This window comes from Geotrypetes seraphini, chromosome 14 (assembly GCF_902459505.1).
Source record: "Geotrypetes seraphini chromosome 14, aGeoSer1.1, whole genome shotgun sequence".
Lineage (NCBI taxonomy): Eukaryota > Metazoa > Chordata > Amphibia > Gymnophiona > Dermophiidae > Geotrypetes > Geotrypetes seraphini.
The window spans coordinates 54,235,344-54,256,973 of NC_047097.1; the positions used below are offsets into that span (position 1 = coordinate 54,235,344).

General features: G+C 42.7%; 1 protein-coding gene and 1 long non-coding RNA gene across 7 annotated transcripts in view; one reads left to right on the forward strand and one right to left on the reverse strand.

The window, feature by feature from the left end:
* CCDC33 (coiled-coil domain containing 33) overlaps nt 1-21,630 on the reverse strand; it is a 293,168-nt gene that overhangs the window by 186,780 nt on the left and 84,758 nt on the right. The window lies entirely within an intron of this gene.
* The window catches only part of LOC117348068, a 29,226-nt gene continuing 20,365 nt past the window's right edge, over nt 12,770-21,630 (forward strand). The window contains exon 1 of the long non-coding RNA XR_004536906.1: nt 12,770-13,012. This is a non-coding gene — a long non-coding RNA (uncharacterized LOC117348068). The remainder of the gene's footprint in view (nt 13,013-21,630) is intronic.

Consider the following 21,630-nt stretch of genomic DNA (forward strand, 5'->3'; position numbering starts at 1 on the left):
AAAACAAAAAAATCACTCAGAAATGTTTTGTAGTATTTCAGCTGAGCTGCCTTGCTAAGCTTTGTTCCTCCACCATTACTGCGCTTTTAAATGTCATATCTTCTTCATTCCTTGCTATTTTTTAATTTTCTGAAGAATAGATATGTTAACAGAATTCCCAACATGTTAAGTTTTCCTTTTTTAAGAAAAAAAAGATAAAAATATCATTGTTGCAGTATGTAAACTTGATATTTCTATGGTCGATTGCATTTAGATTTATGGAACACAGTGACTGAAGACACAGTTTTGTTTGGCATGTCTATGAGATCTAAGAGCCAAATATCTTCTAAAAATAATAAACTTTTACTGATTCTGACAGGAGTTGCCATTCAACAAATAACATATACAGTGGTACCTTGGATTACGAGCATAATCCGTTCCAGGAGCATGCTCGTAATCCAAAATGCTCGTATATCAAAGCAAGTTTCCCCATAGGAAGTAAGGGAAACTTGCTTTGATATGTTCCCACCCCAAACCTTCCCCCCCCCCACGAGAATCGGCATTGCTCCCCCCGAAGCCCCCCCCCCCCGCGAACGGGCACCCCCCCCCACCGCCATCATGCACCCCCCCGCCACCACCTGAGATCCCCCAACTCACCCGAACCCTCTTCTTGCTTCTCTCCGCATCGGCATCGCCGGCATCAGCATGTCCTGTACCCAAAAATCTGCTTCCTGTGCCGGGCCTTGAGCATGCACGCATGCTCAAGGCCCGGCACAGGAAGCAGATTTTCGGGCACAGAACATGCTGGTGCCGATGCGGAGGCTACACTGGAAGTAAGAAGAGGGTTCGGGTGGGTTGGGGGATCTCAGGTGGCGGCGGGGGGGTTCCCGTACATTGAGGCAAGCTCGGTTTACGAGGCACCAAATTTGCGAATGTTTTGCTCGTCTTGCAAAACACTCGCAAACCGGTGCACTCGTAAACCGAGGTACCACTGTAATTGGAAAGATTGGAAAAGACTGAATTATAGTTTTTGGTGGAGTTCAGTATGTCACATATATAAAATGGAAAGAACGTTAGCGGTTCAAAAAGGATATTTTAATATGTTTAAGGATGTGTGGGGGCCATTAATAAATTATTGTAATGACTAGTTATTATTTTTCCCTGAATGTATATAATTATAAGATTGGGGTGGGGGGCGGGATCTTGATTTTTTATTATTAATTATGAAGAGAATGAATGATTTTATTATATTGTATATAATTATTGATAGAAGGGTGGGTGGGAAGGGGATAAATTTTATTTGGAGAAATTTTGTGATATCTCAAGCGATGTATTAAGTAAATCTGTTATTCTTTCTGTACACTTGATGCAAATATAAAATGAATAAAGAATTTAAATCTGTCCAGGAAGGGTGGGTGGGAGGGTATGCGGGGGGTGATATATATTTATTGTATCATTTGATTGTATTGAGTGCTGATTATTGTATTATTTGTTTGCTTATCTGTTGCACTTACTGTTGGCTTTTGAACATGAATAAAGATCAAAAAATCAAATTAAATGTCATATTTTCTTCATTCCTTGCTATTTTTAATTTTCTGAAGAATAGATATGTTGACAGAATTCCCATGTTAAGTTTTCCTTTTTTAAGAAAAAAAAGATAAAAATATCATTGTTGCAGTATGCAAACTTGATATTTCTATGGTCGATTGCATTTAGATTTATGGAACAAAGTGACTGAAGAACAGTGGCATAGGCAATTTTCTTAAACTGGAGTCCAAACTCTCATATGATTGAAGAACTAGCACTCCTGGGCCAAAATCCCTGCTCCTCACTCATGCTTTTTCATCGGCAACTTTACAAAATTCCTAGGCCTTAAAAATGGCTGGCCAGCTGGCTATATTAATAGGGTCAATTCTGTAACAGTGTGCCTATATATTTGCACCTATTTTATAAAGGAAAATGGGCACCTAAGTTCTTTTATAGCATACTAGAAACAGTCAGGTATATATGTGCATTTATGGTAAGACACAAACACATACCACAGATAATACTCCCCTCGAATCCATCCAGAATTCGGCTGCAGGACTCATATTCCAGGAAAACCCTCTCCTAAAGTCACTTCATTGACTTCCATTATACAATTCAAACTCCTCTTACAAACGCACTCACTCAGCTGCCCCTCACTATCTCTCTTCACTTATCTCCCCTATGTTCACCCCCCCCCCCCATGAGCTCCGCTCAGCTGGTAAGTCCCTCCTATCTGTACCCTTCTCTTCCTCTATCAACTCCAGACTCCTTCTCTTCTACCTTGCTGCATCATTTGCTTGGAATAAGCTGCCCGAGTCCTATGGCGGGCTCAGTCTCTGGAAGTATTCAAGGCCCAGTTAAAAGCCCACCTCTTTGAGCGTGCTTTCAGCTCCTAACTCCTCTCACCTTGGGTTCTGCATCCCCAACCCTATATGTCATGTCTGTCTATCCAAGTTAGATTGTAAACTCTTCCAAGCAGGGACTGTCTATAAATGTCAAAATGTACATTGCTGTGTATGCCTTTATATAAGTTATAAGTAGTAGTAGAGAAAAAGCTAGTGTAAATGTCTGCACCTAGATGCTTAAAAATCCATAAGTATGCATCCCAACCATGCTCTGCCCCACTCCTCACTTGTATGTACCCATATGTAAAATATGCGCTGTGTTAGATATGTGCATATTTAGAGAATAGCCATTTGGTTTAGCACACCACTGATATTCAGCAAGTTATTCCATTATGAAATCCAATTTACCAAATTAAATGTAATATTTATCTCAAAGTATCTACTAATTAGGGTTAATGGCAATGAAATACGGAAAGCAAGCACCTTGAAAAAGTCTAAGTTTTCAAAATGATATCTAGTGAACCCTGCCTAAAAGGTGTGAATAGTCCTTTATAAATAAGGTATCCTTCTGAACTTTTCATGTTCAGTGGGAATAAATAGAAATTACGAATAAACTAGGAAGAATCTGGGGAAATCTCTCAAATCAGCTGATTAGTTAGAAATGTAATTAGCAAAACCATTCTAAATTGTTCACCCAAGAATGTCCAATATGTATATTTCCTTTCCCAGGAACTCTCTCATAGAAAATGGACCAAGAATAATCCTGTACAAATACATTAAGAAGCTTTATAAAGAACTGGGAGATATCTCTATATCATATCTAAAATATGAATTCTCGCCACCCTCTTTTCTAAATACTACACTCGCCTCTGATTCACTATACTTTATTGATAGACTCTGTAAGGACTGCAGACAGAAGCAAGAATTTCAACTAACTTTAGGCCTTTCAGGTATCAAGGAATAAAGGATAAAATTAGCATTATTTTCATGCCTTTCTAAGCAGCATGAAAAATCAAAAATCCAATAATGAGGTCTATTGGGAACCAGAATGGTCTCCTGCAACACTCTCAGAGTCCAAATGAGCTCATTCAGAGCCTCCTTGATGCCATTGTGCACTTCACTAAAAATGCGACAGCTTCCAGCAGAACCACAAAATCTTGAGAGCAAGCACCACAGTTCAGTTCACACTCCAGTATCAATTATATCAATTTCCTTCAAAAAAGAAACAAAGAGTGACAGAGACACTAACAAATAAACGTAAGGAAATTGAGAGGGATTTCCAGACATTGGGCTCTTTTTCCAAAGGTGCGCTAGCGTTTTTAGCGCACACACCCGAAAAACTACCGCCTGCTCAAGAGGAGGCGGTAGCAGCTAGTGCGCGCGCTATTCCGCACATTAAGGCCCTAACGCACCTTTGTAAAAGGAGTCCATAATCTCTCTTTGAGTTTAAGATTCACTTTGGAAAAACAGGAGGCTAAGCTGTGATTCCTGCGACTAGTGTGCTCAGTTTTCTATTTAAAAATTACCTTTTACCCCCCCTTGATATTGCCCAAAGAAAATGCTTTGATTCAAGATGCCTGCTGAAACAGAAAATAAATTGATTAGTCCTAAAAGCAAGTGCGCTAACCAATTTTTCACATCTGAAGTGCTTGGTGGAGTTGTTCACGTGGCCAATGGAGTTTATGCCAGTGCAGTTTATGGCGAGTCTGCCCCATCACCCTACAAAATAAAATTTTGGAGCAAGCAGTTAAGTGGGGTAGAGAGTCCATTGAAGATGACCCTCACACTGGATGGCTTGTGGAAGCAACTTCCACAGAAATGTGCAAGAAAACCTAGGATTTAATTTTCTTAGATAGACGAATTAAGGCTTCCTGAGTAGCTGAAGAAATGGGCATATCGGCAGATACAGTTTGGAAAATAACTCAAGAAAAGTTGGGCATGTCCAAGGTTAGTGCAAGATGGGTTCAAAGAATGCTGACACAATGTCAGAAGGCTACGAGGCTTCAGTGCTGTCAGGAGAACATGGAGATGCCCATGAAGACCAAGTGAATTTTTTTTCATCGTTCGGTAACTGGAGATAAGACTTGAGTCTATCAGTCAATGCAGTGGAAGCACAAGTCATCCTCCACCCCAAAAAAAGTTAAAACCAGAAAACACTGCAAGCAAAGTCATGCCGACTGTCTTCTGGGATGATGAAGGACTCTTCTGGAGTTCATGCCACACAAGACAACCATAACTGGGGAGAGTTACACCAATACAATGATCGCTTTGCGGGAGTCAATCAAGGAGAAAGGATTAGAAAAACTAGCAGCAGCGTGCTGCTTCTTCATGAAAATGTGTCAGTGCACGTGTCACGACAATCACAGGCTGCCATCCAAGAATATGGATTTCAGCAGCAGAACCATCTATCCTACATAACATAACATAATATAACTTTATTCTTCTATACCGCCATAATCAAATGTCTTCTTGGCAGTTTCCAATGAAGAAGACTGGACAATCAGCGAATTACAAATAGTTAAAATACAACAATTTTCTTAAATATACTCAATATCAGATTATCGTGACTACAATATCCACATTTTAAGAAATAAATTTATCAAACAATGCTGACTTAATTTGTTTTCAAAATACACCATAAGACAGCATAGCTCCACTAATGCAATTGCCCAACCAGGACTGCTGCTTACTTGCTTGAAATGCGAAAGTCCTGTCCAAATAGGTCTTGTATCTACAGCCAATGATTTTTGGATACGCAAATAAATTGCTACTCTTAGTTGTCCTCATTGGGTAATACAACACGAAGTCCTGTCCTGGCTCCCTTAAATTATTTCCTGTTCTGAATTTCAAAGAAATTTCTCTGTGAACAGCGGTTTTCAAGGGATGAAGAAATCAAACAAGCTGTGACATCCTGGTTTCAAGGTTAAACAGAAGAATTATTTTCAAAGGGGTTAAAGTCATTGAAGGAAAGGTGGATGAAGTGTATGGAGCTTTCAGAGGGCTATACTGAAAATATAAAACAAAACAATTTTTGGAAAACTCTTTTCTTTCCTATTAAGGTAGATAAGTTATTGAATACCCCTCATACATGGAGCGATAGAATTTGATAAGGTCACTCCTCTTCAAGCTGAACATTGGCAAACCATTTTAATATTGGATCCTTTTCAAGCTACTTGTTACTACATTTCAGGTTTTCCATACTGGTTCCCCATCCTTTTGGTTTATATACCTTATATCTTATTTACCACCCCGTACTCCACACTTTTTCCAACAATAGCTTCTTAAAGTAGCTTCATTCTTCAAGTATGCTCAGAAGAAATACACTTTATTCTTGGTTGTCTCACTCACACTTTGGAATGATATCCCTAAACATCTATATACTGAACTATAATTTCTGAGATTTAAGGTCCTTCTTCACTAAAATATTTCCATCTGTTCCAGTCTACTTCCATCACACTTATATCTAATTTATCTCTTTTACCACGTGCCCTCCCTACCTATTGTTTCCACCTCAATTCAAATTTAATTTTAATAATTACTACCCTCTTGGAATTTATTTTACCCCAATGTAACCTAGTTCTACCTATTGTTTTTATCCAATAATTTATCTACCGTTCTCAAATTTCTATTATGCAAACCGCTTAGATATTTTTATTATTTGTGATATATTAAATAAAGCTGAACTGTAAGGGGAAAAAGTGAGCCCCCTCTAGGATGGTCTCAAGTACTCTATCATGTAGATCAATAAAGGAGTATAGTATTCTTCCCAAGGAGGTACAGAGTCCAGGAGTCATATTCAGGTATAAGGCATAAATTCCAACATGCATGGGCTAGCCTCAAACCAGTATCATTTGGGTTGGAGGACACTAGTTTTCCAGGAGGACTATCCTGCATCTTCTGAATGCTTAACTTCAACCTATTACAGTCCATCCAGTGTTTTATCTCTCCCACTACAGACTGTAAGCGAGACGATGCCTCATCGAAATCCCCATCAAAGGGGGAAAAAAATTGTAGGATACACCGAGGTCTGATAGCAGTTTACAAGATACAAATTGAATAGAGCCACAGATAGGGCTGATCCCTGGGGGACCCCTATCTTAACCTCCCTACGACTCAACAATTGTCCTGCCATCAGAACTTCCTGCTGTCTCCCTTGCAGAAACGACTCAAAGCAGGCTACAATTAACCCACAAATCCCACAACCCATCAGTCTATTTAACAAAATCGCATGGTCCACAGTATTGAACGCTGCTGAAATATCCAGAAATGCCACCAAAAATTGTTTTCCCTCATCCAAACCCACTCTCAATTCATCAAGCATGAACACCAACAAAGTCTCTGTACTATTGTATTTTCAGTTGTTTGGAGTTCCCTTGTATCTTTTAGGTATTTATAAAAATATATAACTTAATGCACACTAGGATTTCTATAAGGGTCTCACAGTAGTTCTACTGATATTCTTTGGCGAACTTCTAAGGAAAGCTCAACATAACAATCATACTGCCTGTAACGGATGCATTAATCAACACCATCAAAAAATGTGTCCAAATCATAGAAAACTGGACCTCAACTCACTGCCTCAAACTAAATAAGAGCAAAACCAAATTCCTTTGTCTAGAACCCTCGACTAACCCACGCTATACTCCAAGGATTACAGTAGACAACACAGACTTTGTATTAGAACTACAATTCCAAATCTTAGGAGTAGAAATTGATAACCACCGCCACATATAATCAATAATAAAACAATCTTTCCTTGTGATGAGAAAGCTAAGATCCATCATTAAATACCTTGAAACAGAGGCCTTCCGAATTGTAATGCAATTTCTAATCCTATCCCAACTAGACTATTGTAATATAACACTAGTTCTTTGCTCTAAAATGCTGCTATCATGTCTACAGCTAGCTCAAAATGCAGCAGTAAGACTCATATTTGGATTATGGAAATTGGAACACCTACAACCCTTCTATATGAACTATATTGGCTGTCCATAACTGCAAGGATCAAGTTTAAATTAGGCATCACTGCTTTAAGATTCTGAGAGGGAATGCCCCCAACTACCTAACAGAGTTGGCCATCCTACTCCAGGGTGCCTCCAAAGGTATTCTACCAGAAATCTTTTTCACTTAAAATCCCAGCATGCAACAATATAAAGTCTACCAGGCAAATCACCTTATCCATCCAATATCAATTAGCAAAATGCTGGAACCACTTACACTATGATTCTGTGACCATCTCAAGTTCAGAAAGCTTTTAAATTAATTAATTAATTAAAATTAAATTAAATAAATAAAAGCATTTTTATACCAAGACAGGGAGCCAACCCTGAAGTAACTGAAATGATAATTGTAAAAGTCCATTTCAAAACTGCCTAATGCAATCCCTGAGACATAATGACAAACCAACGATGACTTGTACATATAACTATGTATTTGTAACTACGACCTAACTGTATTAATAGTTGTACTGATCTACCTGTACTAGCAACCCTATTGAATATCCATGTCAAACTGTCCATTGTAACTTCCTGGGTAACTGACCCAACCTCTTGTAACGTAATCCGACCTTCAACTGAATAGGTAAAGGCGGAATAGAAAACCTGATTAAAATAACATGTTGTTGACCAAAATCTGAAACGGCTGTCTCAGTAGCTCCTCATAATAAGATAGCCAGTGACATGCAGGTTAAGAATCCATCCTCATTCTGTTCACTCATATGACACATGCTCAGCAAACAGCATACAACTCCAAAAGTAAAAAGCAAGCAGTAAATGCACATACTGAAGATAAGGGAACAGGGAATATCTAGCAGCATGTCATGGAAAGACCCAATTATGCAACGCATTATCTTCCATCCCATATGGTTTATGTTGTGCAAAATAAAATAAATACATACATATTAAATGTGACCTTCTCCTCCTCATCTCAGCATTTGTGTTTTTAAATGCCAGCTCCACAGACAGTAATAAGCACATAGTATTTTTTTAGAGCCCATTTCTTTCCTGCAGGCATATTCTTGTCACTGATCAAGAATTAGGCAAACTGCCTGAAAATTGAAGTCTCGCACTCAGCCATCTGTACCCAGAGAAAGGTGAGAAGGTAGGTGTAGAAAACTAGTGTCTCACAGGGAGCTTTGCCAGGCTTTCTGGAGGTTATTCACTAATTTTACTTTTAGGTCTTTTCAATGTTGACAGCGCAAAAAGGCGATATATGTTCTAAGAGAATGAAACCTTCTTTCTGCATTAGATTGGAAAGGCATGTCGAATATTGGGGAAGAAGAAAAGGGATATGCAAGGTAGATGCCTTAATGTGTCCTTTCGCTCCTAGAGTAATTTGAATTTGTTCTTCGATTGGTCATTAAATGCAAGTGCACTCTAAATTAGGCAGCTTCCACTGATCAAGGAAAGCTTATAATAAGCTCTAAAGAAAACTGAAAGCAGCCAGAATCGCACCCCCTCCCCCACCCCTATCCTCTGTTGAAAATTTCAGGGTGGGGATGCTTATTTGAGTGTAAAGTACCAATTTAATGGTATGTTTAACCTTGCTCTTGCCACCTTCTGCCCTCTCCCATTGTGCTTAGCCAAGAAGGTTCTAGAGGGCTGTTGCCGCCGCCGCCGGGCTGTTGCCAATGAAAGCAAAATGTCCTTGTGCGTTTGCAATTAGCTGCACAATTTCACGAAGGCACTGTCTTTAATTACGGAGGCATTAGGTTTGAGGATTACACAGTTTTGATTTGTTAAGGGTACGGCTTGCTTCCTCTACAAAGGAGAGAAAATTCAAGTTTTGTTGAGCTAAACAGTTGCCTTCTTTCCCTTTACTGTTCATGAAGAAACAGGGCTGGAAGGTTACCAGAGTTTTCATTCTTTGATTTAACATTTTATTCCTTTCAGATTCTCTTTCCCTGCAACTTTCTTTCACACTCTCGTCTTAGCTTTGCTATTTGTCAGCTTTCCTGTCCTTTCCAAACCCAGGCTCTTTCCTTCCCTCCAACTCACTTGTCCTTTTATCTCTTTATCTGCATTTATGCTTGATTTAACCAATAGTTGATCTCAGTAGCTTACCTCATACTCTCCATAAAAAGATAGTGTCAAATATGAGCTTAAAATCATAGTTTCCACACATACTTGTATATTACTCAACACATTAGTGATATGATCCCCTTGCATTACATCTGTACTAAGAGTAAATAGATTGTGGTGTTTCTTGAACTAAAATACCTGTCTCATTTGCCACCTTCTGAACTGTCCATGGACACATTTTGTCTTTCCTACTTCCTCTTGCAAAGCGTAACTCCACCATCTACACTTCTCCCTCCGTATTCACTGTGATAGGGGATTAACAGAACCACGAATACAGAAAAACCGTTAATAACTTTTTCATATGTTATTTGCTGTTTTCTATCAAAAACCATCGTGAATATGGTGAAATTGTGAACAACATGGTGGGAGAACTGGCATGTTCCTGAAGGAGAGGCAAAACACGGTGAAGAAAGTGCCGGGAATCGGTGATTTTTCTCTATAAACGCTTGGAATCGGCGATTTCTCTATGCAAGCTGATGTAATTTGGGAGGGAGGAGCCAGCAAGCTAAAAAACGTGAATAATCGAAACCGTGAATACGGAGGGAGAAGTGTAAGTGCATTCAATTCTGCCATGTTTTCATGCTTGTCTAAGGGAATACATAGAACTTCTGTGAGTACCGATGCAAAGGCAAAGCCCTTTACAAACAAACTGTAAGACCAAAGATCCCTCAGGCCCAGCATCCTGTCCCCAACAGTGGAAAATCCCAAACACTGGGAGGTACCAGCAGATCATCTTGTAGAATCATGCTTAAGCATCGCATTTCCTGGCATCTACTGTACATATTAGGTACCATTTATAGAAACAGGCCAATAGTGCATGCTGTTGACAGTGAACATTCTTGGAATACAGGAGCAGCCTCATGGTTAAAGTAGTGGACGGAGAACCAGAGAAGGGTTCATAGACAACGGCGCGAAAGACAAAAGCGCGCGCCGACAATTGAGCGCAGCGCGCGCCACCGCGCCGCTCTAAATTACAGTTTTTAGGGGCTCCGACGGGGGGTTTTGTTGGGGAACCCCCCAGTTTACTTAATAGACATTGTGACGGCGTTATGGGGGGTTTGGGGGGGTTGTAACCCTCCACATTTTACTGTAAACTGAACTTTTTCCCTAAAAACAGGGAAAAAGTGAAGTTTTCAGTAAAATGGGGGGGGGGTTACAACCCCCCACACCGCCCCCACAATGCGGCGCGATGTTTATTAAGTAAAGTGGGGGGGTTCCCCCCACACACCCCCATCGGAGCACTAAAAACAGTAATTTAGAGCGGCGCGGCGGCGCGCGCTGCGCTCAATTGTCTGGGCGCGCCTTTGTCCCGGCGCGCTTTTGACCCGACACCCCAGAGAAGCATACTTCAAATCCCACTGTGGCTCCTTGTGATCTTGACCATTGCCTCAGATACAAATGTATATTATAAGTCCTTCAGGGACTTGAGCTACAACTGAAAAAGAGTGAGTTAAATCTAAAATCCCATCCCCTTCCAAAATGTGCAATATTTGTCCCTAGAGTCAATTTCTGGACTCTAGTAAATCTTTTGCATAAGATCCTTGTCAAAGTCTTCTTTCAATCTGGTGAAATACAGCTTGCCCAACATTTCTTGCTACACGCATTCTTTCCAAGAACTTTCATTGGTGGAACAATCACTTTTTATTCATCTGTGGCTCTCATATAGATAAGTTCATGAGCAGTTTAATTGATCCTTAGAAACAACCACCTCGGACTCCTATAATTCCTAGTCCTAGGCTTTAAGTGTTAAATCCTCACTGGATCATAATAATTTCATAATAATTCAATTTAATATGTATAAATAAATAGTTTAGCTTTGGTTAATAATCTAACTTATCTCAAATGTGGTCTTCCTTAATGGGATAACCTAGCCAACATGTTTCAAATTTTCTCAAGGTCAATCATCCCTTAGGTAAGCTCAGCGCTACTCCACTCGACCACATCAAAAAGTGATTGTTCCACCAATTAAAGTTCTTGATAAGGGCTCCCATTTAGGTTGGACTATTAAATAAAAGTGCTATAATTAAATTTATTATTAACACATTCTTTCAGCATAGAAATCAGGTAACTTATTTTATTTTCATTCTTAAACATGTACCGTATTTTCACGCATATAACGCGCACGCTATACACGATTTTACAAACCGTGCATAACCTTGCGCGTTATACGCGTGAGCGCGCTATATAAAATTTTTTTTACATAGTTCCCACCCCGCCCGACGCCCGATTCATCATCCGGAAGGACCGCTCGCACCCCCACCGCTCGCACTCCCACCCCGATGGACCGCTCGCACTCCCACCCGAAGAACCGCTCGCACCCCCACAGCCTCCCTCCCTCCCCCATGGAGAAGCTGTCTACCTTGTTTCCGGATGCCAGTGAGCCCAGCTGCTTCCTCTGCCGGCGGTCCTGCCCCTTCTCTGAGCCCTGCTGCGCTGCTTCCTCTTCCGGCAGTCCCGCCCTTTCTCTGACGTCAGAGAAAGGGGGGGACCGCCGGAAGAGGAAGCAGCGTAGCGCAGGGCTCAGAGAAGGGGTGGGACTGCTGGCAGAGGAAGCAGCTGGGCTCACTGGCATCCGGAAACAAGGTAGACAGCTTCTCCATGGTGGAGGGGGGGAGGCTGTGGGGGTGCGAGCGGTTCTTCGGGTGGGAGTGCGAGCGGTCCATCGGGGTGGGGGTGCGAGCGGTCCTTCCGGATGATGAATCGGGCGTTGGGGGGGGGCATCAGGCTTTCAGGATGGGGACAGGACTTCAAGGGGGGACAGGCAGACCTTCAAGGGGGGACAGGATTTCAAGGGGGGCAGCCAGAGGAGAGTCGGGGCAGCGAACGGAGAGTCGGGGCAGCGAACGGAAAGTCGGGGCGGGTGAAAGGAGAGTCGGGGCAGCCAAAGGAGAGTCGGGGCAGCCAGAGGAGAGTCGGGGCAGCGAACGGAGAGTCGGGGCAGCGAACGGAGAGTCAGGGCAGCCAGAGGAGAGTCGGGGCAGTGAACAGAAAGTCGGGGCGGGTGAAAGGAGAGTCGAGGCAGCCAGAGAAGAGTCGGGGAGGCATGCGTGGTATACCCGTGAGCGCGGTATATAAAAATTTCTTTACATAAATTTGTGTTTCCCACGTGCTATACCCGTGTGCGCGTTTTACACGGGTGCGCGTTATCTACGTGAAAATACGGTAATGGTTTTGCAGACAATAACAGATTTTCCTTTCATTTTTAATTCTTCACTATGATTTCCAAGGCTGAATTACTCATTCTAAAGCACTTCCATCCTGCTCCTCCCTTCTCCAGTTTCCCAATACCCCACCCCCACACACGACTACTATGGAAACCTAGGGATGAAGAACCTTCGGAATACAAAGAGAAGTGCAACAGTCGTAAAACACTTTCAGCTTATTGATGTTTGAGTCTCGGGAGATTATCTGCATATAATTAGTTTACAGAAAAAAATAAGTTAGCCTTGACAGAGCTCCTGGCATGGCTGGCAGAGGTGTTGATGAGTTGCTCTCCCCCGTTACGCCTGCTTGATCGCCTCTATAAATGGAAATGAATGGAGACATACTCCTGCGGGGAAGAATTGCCTCAGTCAGCAAGAGGTCTGTATGTGTACTTAGCGTCAAGAAGTAGTCTGTGGTAGGATGAGAAAAATGTCCTTGACATTTCAACCGGAGCAAGTAGGAATTTAGATAAAGCAGGCAAAGATGTCTACTCTTTATAATACTCATTTAAGAAAAGTCTAAGAAATTAATAGTCTAATATTTATATGATAGCCATTAACCAACTTTTGATAGGGAGATGGAATTATATGTACATACAATAACATTTACAGCATCCACATTATTACGCTTGTCAGGAGAATTCTGCCCAATTTTCTGTTTATCAAGGTTCCTGCACAGCTATGCTGAAAGAAGGAGAAGATATTTCTACAAGCTACTTGTGTTTTCTTTACTTTTTTTTTTTTGGGGGGGGGAGGAGGAGTTTGGCACAGCGATTTCTTCCTGGTCTGTTTCACCTTACAAAATTAATTCAGAAACAGCCTATACTGAGCTATAGTACCATAGGTTTTTTAATTCGCACCACCCAGGATTTTCCCCTTTTATAATGCCCCTTTCTTACCCCTCGCTCTAGGCAAGATTGGGACCAGAGAACACACCTTTTCTGAGTTTGACCACTAAAGGCTCCTTTTACTAAGGTGCGCTAGGGCTTTAACGCACGCTAGACCTTAACGTCAACATAGTTTTAGAAGCGTAGCGCGTGGTAATTTCCTGCGTGCGCTAAAAACGCTAGCGCACCTTAGTAAAAGGAGCCCTAAGTGTCATCATGCAGATTCTTTTTATTTATTTACATTTTTTTGACAGAAGATTGTTATTACAACATAATCCTCCAGATTTGCTCACTGTGTCCCCAAGGGGATCATCAGCTGGTAGGGTGTCAAAAGGAACGCTCACAGTTATGAGGTATCTTTTCACAGGAAGAGATGTGGATGATAAGTGGCTAAATTATTTGAAAGAGATGGATGTACAGTTGAAAGTTAAACAAGAAATGATTCTGTGAGGGGTCAGTTTAGATTCTCATTTATATATGAAATGCTAAGGGTGAAGAACTATTCAAGCAGGTTTTACACAACTGCACCTTTTATACCACTTGAAACCAATGTTGACACCTTTTGACTCTGTTGTTCAAGGGACGATAATAACCCAGTTATATTATTGCAATGCATTATACCTAGACTAGTATTTTAGCCCGTTACATTAACTAGAATATATGTCTGTCTGTCTTTATTTCTGTGTCTCTCTCTGTCCCGCTGTCTTTCTTTCTGTCTGTCTCTCTGTGTCTCTCCCTGTCCCTGTGTCTTTCTTCTTTTCTTTCTGTCTCCCTTCCTCCCGCTGGTGCTAGAATATATGTCTGTCTTTCTTTCTGTTTCTCTCCCTACCCCTGTCTTTTTCTTTCTGTTTCTCTCCCTACCCCTGTCTTTTTCTTTCTGTCTCTCTTCCTCCCGCTGTCTTTCTTTCTGTCTCTCTCCCTCCCTGGCCCCCTTTGTCTGTCTGTCTTTCTGTCTCTCTCCTTGTCCCTGTGTCTTTCTTCCTAGCTCCTTCCCTACTTCCCTGTGCAGGAGCTGCAGCATTCCCTCTCCCTCCATTTCCCTGTGCATCAGCATTTTTTCCCTCAGTATAGCTTCTCTTGCCTCTCCAACACTTACTACTTTTACTGACTGGCTATTCACTAAAACTCCCCATAGGCAGGTTCTTAAGTAAACGTCCCAGAAGAACTTTTCTGAGACAGGCATCAAAGGGGAGAATACTCACAGAGGCAGGCTCCTGAGTGAGGAAGCGTCGACTCACTGAGGCAGGCTTTCAGGATTGCCTCTGCTCCCTTCAGTCTGCAGTTTCCTTCCTGCCTGGGCTTGCCAGCTCCTCAATGAGGCTACGGCATTGGTGCTCTTTTCCTTACAGCTGCATCTCCCGGCTCGTCCCCTTCTCTCTTCCAGCCAGCTGCTCCCCTCCTGTCCATCGGCAAGACCGCGAGAGAGGAGCCTGCACGGACTGAACAGCCTGAGCCCCGACCAGTTTAACTTTCCGGCGGCTCCTCTCACGATCGCCGCCTTCTCCGATGCAGGAGCGGCTCGTGAGAGGAGCCGCTGCAGCGTCTTTTAAGTTAAAAAGAAACTTCGGCTGGTAGGGCAGTATTGCGTGAGGTGGAGAGCAGGGAGGCTTGTCTGGCGCACATGCGCACTCCTACCACCACAGCCCGACAGATCAGATCTCAGGGAACACGCGATGAGAGTGCGCATGCGCGCTTAGCATTTTATTATTGTAGATATTTCTACTACGAGGTGTAAGGCGTTGCACATATTATTGAATGCTGCAGCAAGGGCGATTACTGGTATTGCAAAGTCAGCTCATATAATACCTGTTTTGAAATGTTTACATTGGTTCCCAGTTTTGCAGAGGGTGCAATTTCAAGTGTTATTAGTTAACCATCAGGCTGTCCCAGTACATTTAAGCGTTCATTGGAAATAGAGATGTTTAAATACCTATGTGGTGTAAATGCAAATGAGGGTAGGGTCTCTCATTTTAAAGGAAGCTCCGGAATGAGAGGGCATAGGATGAAGTTAAGAGGCAATAGATTACTCCTGAACCTGAGGAAATACAGTGGAACCTTGGTTTACGAGCGTAATTCGTTCCACCTCCCCTCACCCTCCCCCCCAGCCCCCAAGGATACCGGCACTGCTCCACTTTACTCCCCACCTCAGAGGCCACCTGTGCTGCTACACACACCCCCGCGATCCAACATCCCCCCTCTATCAGGCACCCCTCCCCCGCCGCGATCCGGCATTCCCCCACTCAAACACAATCGCTTACCCCGCCCTGGCACCGGCACCAGCACCAACGCACAGGACATGCCGGTGCCCGGAGATCCTCCCTGTTACTTGTGCTGAGCCTTGAGCATCTGCGCATGCTCAAGGCCTTCTAGTTCTCATTCTCTGCGAGTTCTCGGAGAATCTCAGAGAGAAGAACTAGAAGGCCTTGAGCATGCGCAGATGCTCAAGGCCCAGCACAAGCAACAGGGAGGATCTTCGGGCACCGGCACCGGCATGTCCTGTTGGTTGGTGCTGGTGCCGGTGCCAGAGCGGGGTAAGCGACTGTGTTTGGGTGGGTGAGTGGGGCATGCTGGATCGCAGCGGGGGGGGGGGGGGGGAATGATGCGAGTGGAGGGGATGCTGGATCGTAGGGGGGGGGGCTCGCAAATTGAGGCAAGCTCGGTTTCCGAGGTGCGGATTTTGCAAATATTTTGCTTGTCTTGCAAAACACTCGCAAACTGCGGCACTCGTAAACCGAGGTTTGACTGTACTTTTTTTACAGAAAGGGTGGAAGATGTGTAGAATAGTCTCCGGGTAGAGGTGGTGGAGACAAAGACTGTGTCTGAATTCAAGAAAGCATAGGGAGGGACGTGGGATCTCTTAGGGAGAGGAGATAGTGGATGCTGTGGATGGGCAGACTGGATGGATCATTTGGCCTTTATCTGCTAACATGTTTCTATGTTTCAATCACCCATAGCAAAGAAGAAAGATATTCCCATCCTTGGCTGATGCTTCTGTCTGGGTTTGTTTTGTTTTTGGGGTTTTTTTGTTATTTTATATTTCACCAAGCCAAATATTTATACAGGGTGGATCAGAGCAAAACATACTTAAGTAAACAAATGACAGCCTTAGATCTGATCTTAGCCAACAAGACACCAGGAAGCCAGAGCTCACACATGTGCATAGCCATTGAATCACCGTGCTGCCTGTAATCATAATCTTTTCACATCATGAACGCTTTTGTGAGCAGTGATGAAAAGACTTTGTCTAACATGCACAAATATTCTTTTTAAAATCACAGTGTTTGTTCTTTAGATTAAGAACTTAAGAATAGCCTTACTGGGTCAGACCAATGGTCCATCAAGCCCAGTAGCCCGTTATCATGGTAGCCAATCCAGGTTACTAGTACCTGGCCAAAACCTAAGGAGTAACAATATTCCATGCTACCAATCCAGGGCAAGCAGTGGCTTCCCCCATGTCTCTCTCAATAACATACTATGGACTTTTCCTCCAGGAACTTGTCCAAACCTTGCTTAAAACCAGCTACACTATCTGCTCTTACCACATCCTCTGGCAACGCGTTCCAGAGCTTAACTATTCTCTGAGTGAAAAAAAATTCCTCCTAGTGGTCTTAAAAGTATTTCCCTGTAACTTCATCGAGTGTCCCCCTAGTCTTTGTCATTTTTGACAGAGTTAAAAATCGATCCATTTGTACCTGTTCTACTCCATCCCCTTTATCATCTTGGTCGCTCTTCTTTGAACCTTTTCTAGCGCCATTATATCTTTCTTGAGATAAGGAGACCAGAATTGAACGCAATACTCCAGATGAGGTCGCACCATGGAGCGATACAGGGGCATTATAACATTCTTAGTCTTAACCATCCCTTTTTTAATAATTCTTAACATCCTGCTTGCTTTTTTGGCCGCCGCACATTGGGCGGAAGATTTCATTGTATTGTCTACGATGATACCCAGAACCTTTTCTTGGGCGCTAATCCCTAAGGTGGGCCCTAGCATCCGGTAACTGTAATTCAAGTTATTCTTCCCAATGTGCATCACTTTGCATTTGTCCACATTAAATTTCATCTACCATTTGGATGCCCAGTCTTCAAATTTCCTAATGACTACCTGCAATTTTTCACAATCCGCATGTGTTTTAACAACTTTGAACAGTTTAGTGTCATCTGCAAATTTAATCACCTCACTCGTCGTTCCAATTTCCAGATCATTTATAAATAAGTTAAATAGCACCAGTCCTAGTAAAGATCCCTGCTGAACTCCACTGTTTATTCTCCTCCATTGAGAAAAATGACCATTTAACCCTACCCTCTGTTTTCTATCCAATAACCAATTCATAATCCACAACTGAACTTTGCCACCTATCCCATGACACTTTAATTTTCTCAGGAGCCTCTCGTGAGGAACTTTAACAAAAGCTTTCTGAAAATCTGAATACACTATATCAACCCGGTCACCTTTATCCATATGTTCATTCACACCTTCAAAGAAGTCAAGCAAATTTGTGAGGCAAGATCTCCCTCGGCTGAACCCATGCTGACTCCGTCTCATTAAATCATGTTTGTCTACGTGTTCCACAATTTTATTTTTTATAATTATTATTCCACTTCCAACAGGTATGTCAAACTCAGGCCAAATTTGGCCCTCCGTTACTTCCCTCCTTCCATCCTGGCTTCCCATTCTCACCTTTAAAGTAGCCTGCAGAGGATTGCTGGTTGGCTGTAGCAATTCTAGCAGGCTGCCATAGCCTTCTCAGCACGTTCCCTCTGCTGTGATCCCACCCCTGATGTCATAGAAGGGGTGAGAACGTGCTGTGGAGGCCGACGGCAGCCTGTTAGGATCGCTACAGCACCGGTGATCCTCTGTAGGCTGCCCTAATTAGCTGAAGGTGAGACCGTAAGGTCAGGGGGGAAGCCAGAGGATGCTACAAAGAATTGTGTGTGTGCGGGGGTGGGGAATTGTGTGTGTGCGGGGGTGGGTGGGGGAACATGCAGGCCTTCAGGGGGGAGGGCTCTGGTGTAGAAGTACACGGACAGAGGGAGGGAAGGAAGATGGGTGTTCAAAGAGATGTGCATATGCCAGACTGAGGAGGGGAGGGGGAAAAGAAATAATGGGTCTAAAATCAGAGGAGAGGAGAGGGAGAGAGATGGTGGACCCTGGGGTGGTGGGAAAGGAGGGAGAGATGCTGGATGAAATGGTAGTTAAGAAAAGGAGAGATGGTGGATCTGGGGATAGCGGGGTCCATCGTTGCAGCTGCGGGGATGGAGACGAAAAAAAGGAAAGATATCAGACCTCCAGGGAGGGAAGGGAAAGGAAACAGAAGGGGAGGACAAAGATGAAAGATGGATGATTAGCACGGAGAAAGAAGAAAATGACAAATGGGCAGGAGACCATGGCAAGTGAGTTATCAGAAGACAACCAGAACCTGGCACCAACATGAATAATGACCAGACAACAAAAGGTAGAAATTTTATTTTCTATTTTGTGATTACAATATGTCAGATTTGATATGTGTATCCTGCCAGAGCTGGTGTTAGACAGCAAGTATGAACTAGAACCTAAAAGAGAGAGGAAAAGTCTTTTTTATTTATTTCGTTTACATCTCAGAGCCGGCATGGGGTTGGAGAGGTTGTAACCCTATCCTTGTACTAAGACTAAGGGGTCCTTTTATTAAGGTACGCATTTAACGCGTACTAGATCGATTAACGCACCTTAATAAAAGATTTGGCCCACGACTTAACCTATGTTTTAGATTTCGGCCCCTTATGTGATTGAGTTTGACACCCCTGCTCTAGACAGACAAGCAGTATATAAGATCAGGTGATGATGAGGAAGTAATACAAAAAATAAAAATAAAACACTCCTAAAATGCTATCTGCATAAAAATAAACACTAATATCTTTACATTCCTACATTAGAAAGACAAGTGGACTAATAAAAATAGTGAACAGGAAAAAGAACAGAGCTGTACAATACTCCACAGGCAATAATCCCACTCTACTCACAAAAATGAGCACACAGGAAGAACAAAATGACCCAACTGAGAATCTGTGTTTATGTTACAATCTCTAATAAATGATATAAATGTAGTGAATGATCAAGAAATCAAAAGTTGCAGCGAGACCTATTGAAACAGTTAGGGCAACCTGGCCCTCATCCAAACCAGCGGGAATTTCACTAAGCAATGATATAACCAGTCTTAGTACTAAAACCCTTCCTAAAACCAGATGTTTTGGATGTGAAAAAAACTCACTTGTTCAGTGAAGATGGTCAGTTGCTAAAAAAACACCTCAGTTAGTTTTGAAAGAAAACACAGCTGAGATAGAGAATGATAGTGGGCTAGGATTAGAAGCATCTAATCTTAGCCTTTCTAGTACTGGATGCACCATAGCTGTTTTCTACACAGAAGGGATGTGACCCCCCCCCCCAAAAAAAAAAAAAAAAAAAAAAAAAAGACTACTTGTCACCAATGTGAGCGGACTGCTGGGCACGATGGACCACTGATCTGACCCAGCAGCGGCAATTCTTATAGTATAAAGTGGATACAATAAAAGAGCCCGAAACTCACTCACTTTGCAGGTCAGGTTCCAGCTCAAAGAGAACATTCATGAGCTAGGTTAATAGCATGTTGAGGACCTATGACACTGTGAGATGCCTGATGGGAGGCTTAAATAGAAGCAAGCACCACATGAACTAAACAATTAAAGGAAATTAAAGGATTTTTCCTTCTACATGTTAGTGATAAGGACTAGCTGCATTAAGGTGTAACCTATCAGATTTGGTTCAAATTTGACTAAAGCAAATGCAGAAGATGGTACAAGCAGTTTTTGTATGGGCCAGGAAAATGGATCTAAAGATCTTCCATCACACCAGATGGCAAACTTCCTCTATTCAAAACTATAAGATCTTTTATTGGAATCTCTCCTGGAAGCCATTAGCACCTATCACACTGATAGGGAACTTCAAAGAAGCTACAATTAGCCTCTCAGCATCCAAACTGTAAGAATGAGGGACTTGAGTTGAGGTGCAACACAATCCCTTCAGCTTCTGCAATCCATGATGAGGAGATTTCCCAGATAGATGGAGTTTTTTTTCACCCAAAGGGTCGTGGACACTTGGAATGCGCTACCGGAGGACGTGATTGGGTAGAGTACGGTACAAGGATTCAAACAGAGACTGGACGGATTCCTGAGGGATAAAGGGATCGTGGGATACTGAGAAAGCTAACCAGAAAATAAGTATAGAAACCCGACCAGGTCGTGCATGTGCAAGACCGGAGGGCTAGGACTTTGATGGGAAGATAGGACTCAATAGGAAACCAAGGTGGCATGGGGGCCCCTTCTGGTGATTTGGACAGGTCGTGACCTGTTTGGGCCGCCGCGGGAGCGGACTGCTGGGCAGGATGGACCTATGGTCTGACCCGGCGGAGGCACTGCTTATGTTCTTATGTTCTTCTAGATGATTTCCCAGTTAGATGGAGCAAGTTCTATATGAGGGAACCATATTTGTCCCAGCCAATGGCAGGCGATGAGAATCACAGTTTCCCAGTCCTGAGTTTCATGAGAATGCTCACTGTGAGGGGTATCAGAAGATAAGTGTACAGAAGACAAAGGAATGCCCGACTCTTAATATCATTTGAGCCACATTCTTGTCCAAGGTCCTTTTATGTGGTCATAAGGCATGACTAATGTTGTTTGCCAGGGAACTATCCTTCCCCATCAGATAAGTGGCTCTGACAGTCATTCTGAAAAATAACCCAGTTCCATATCCTGATAGTTTTCCAACACATCCATATTCTCTCTATTTGTTGATGCAATACATCAACCCTTTAATTGACAATTTGTATCAGCATTCATTTATTTATATAGTTTTGTAGCCAACCAATTTCTGAAAATCTTTAGAGCAGGGATAGGCAATTCCGGTCCTCAAGAGCCACAGGCAGGTGAGGTTTTCAGGATATCCACAATGAATATATATTAGATGGATTTGCATGCACTGCCTCCTTGAGATGCAAATCTATCTTATGCATATTTATTGTGGATCTCCTGAAAACCTGACCTGCCTATTGCTCTCGAGGACCAGAATTACCTACTCCTGCCTTAGAGCATTTCATGC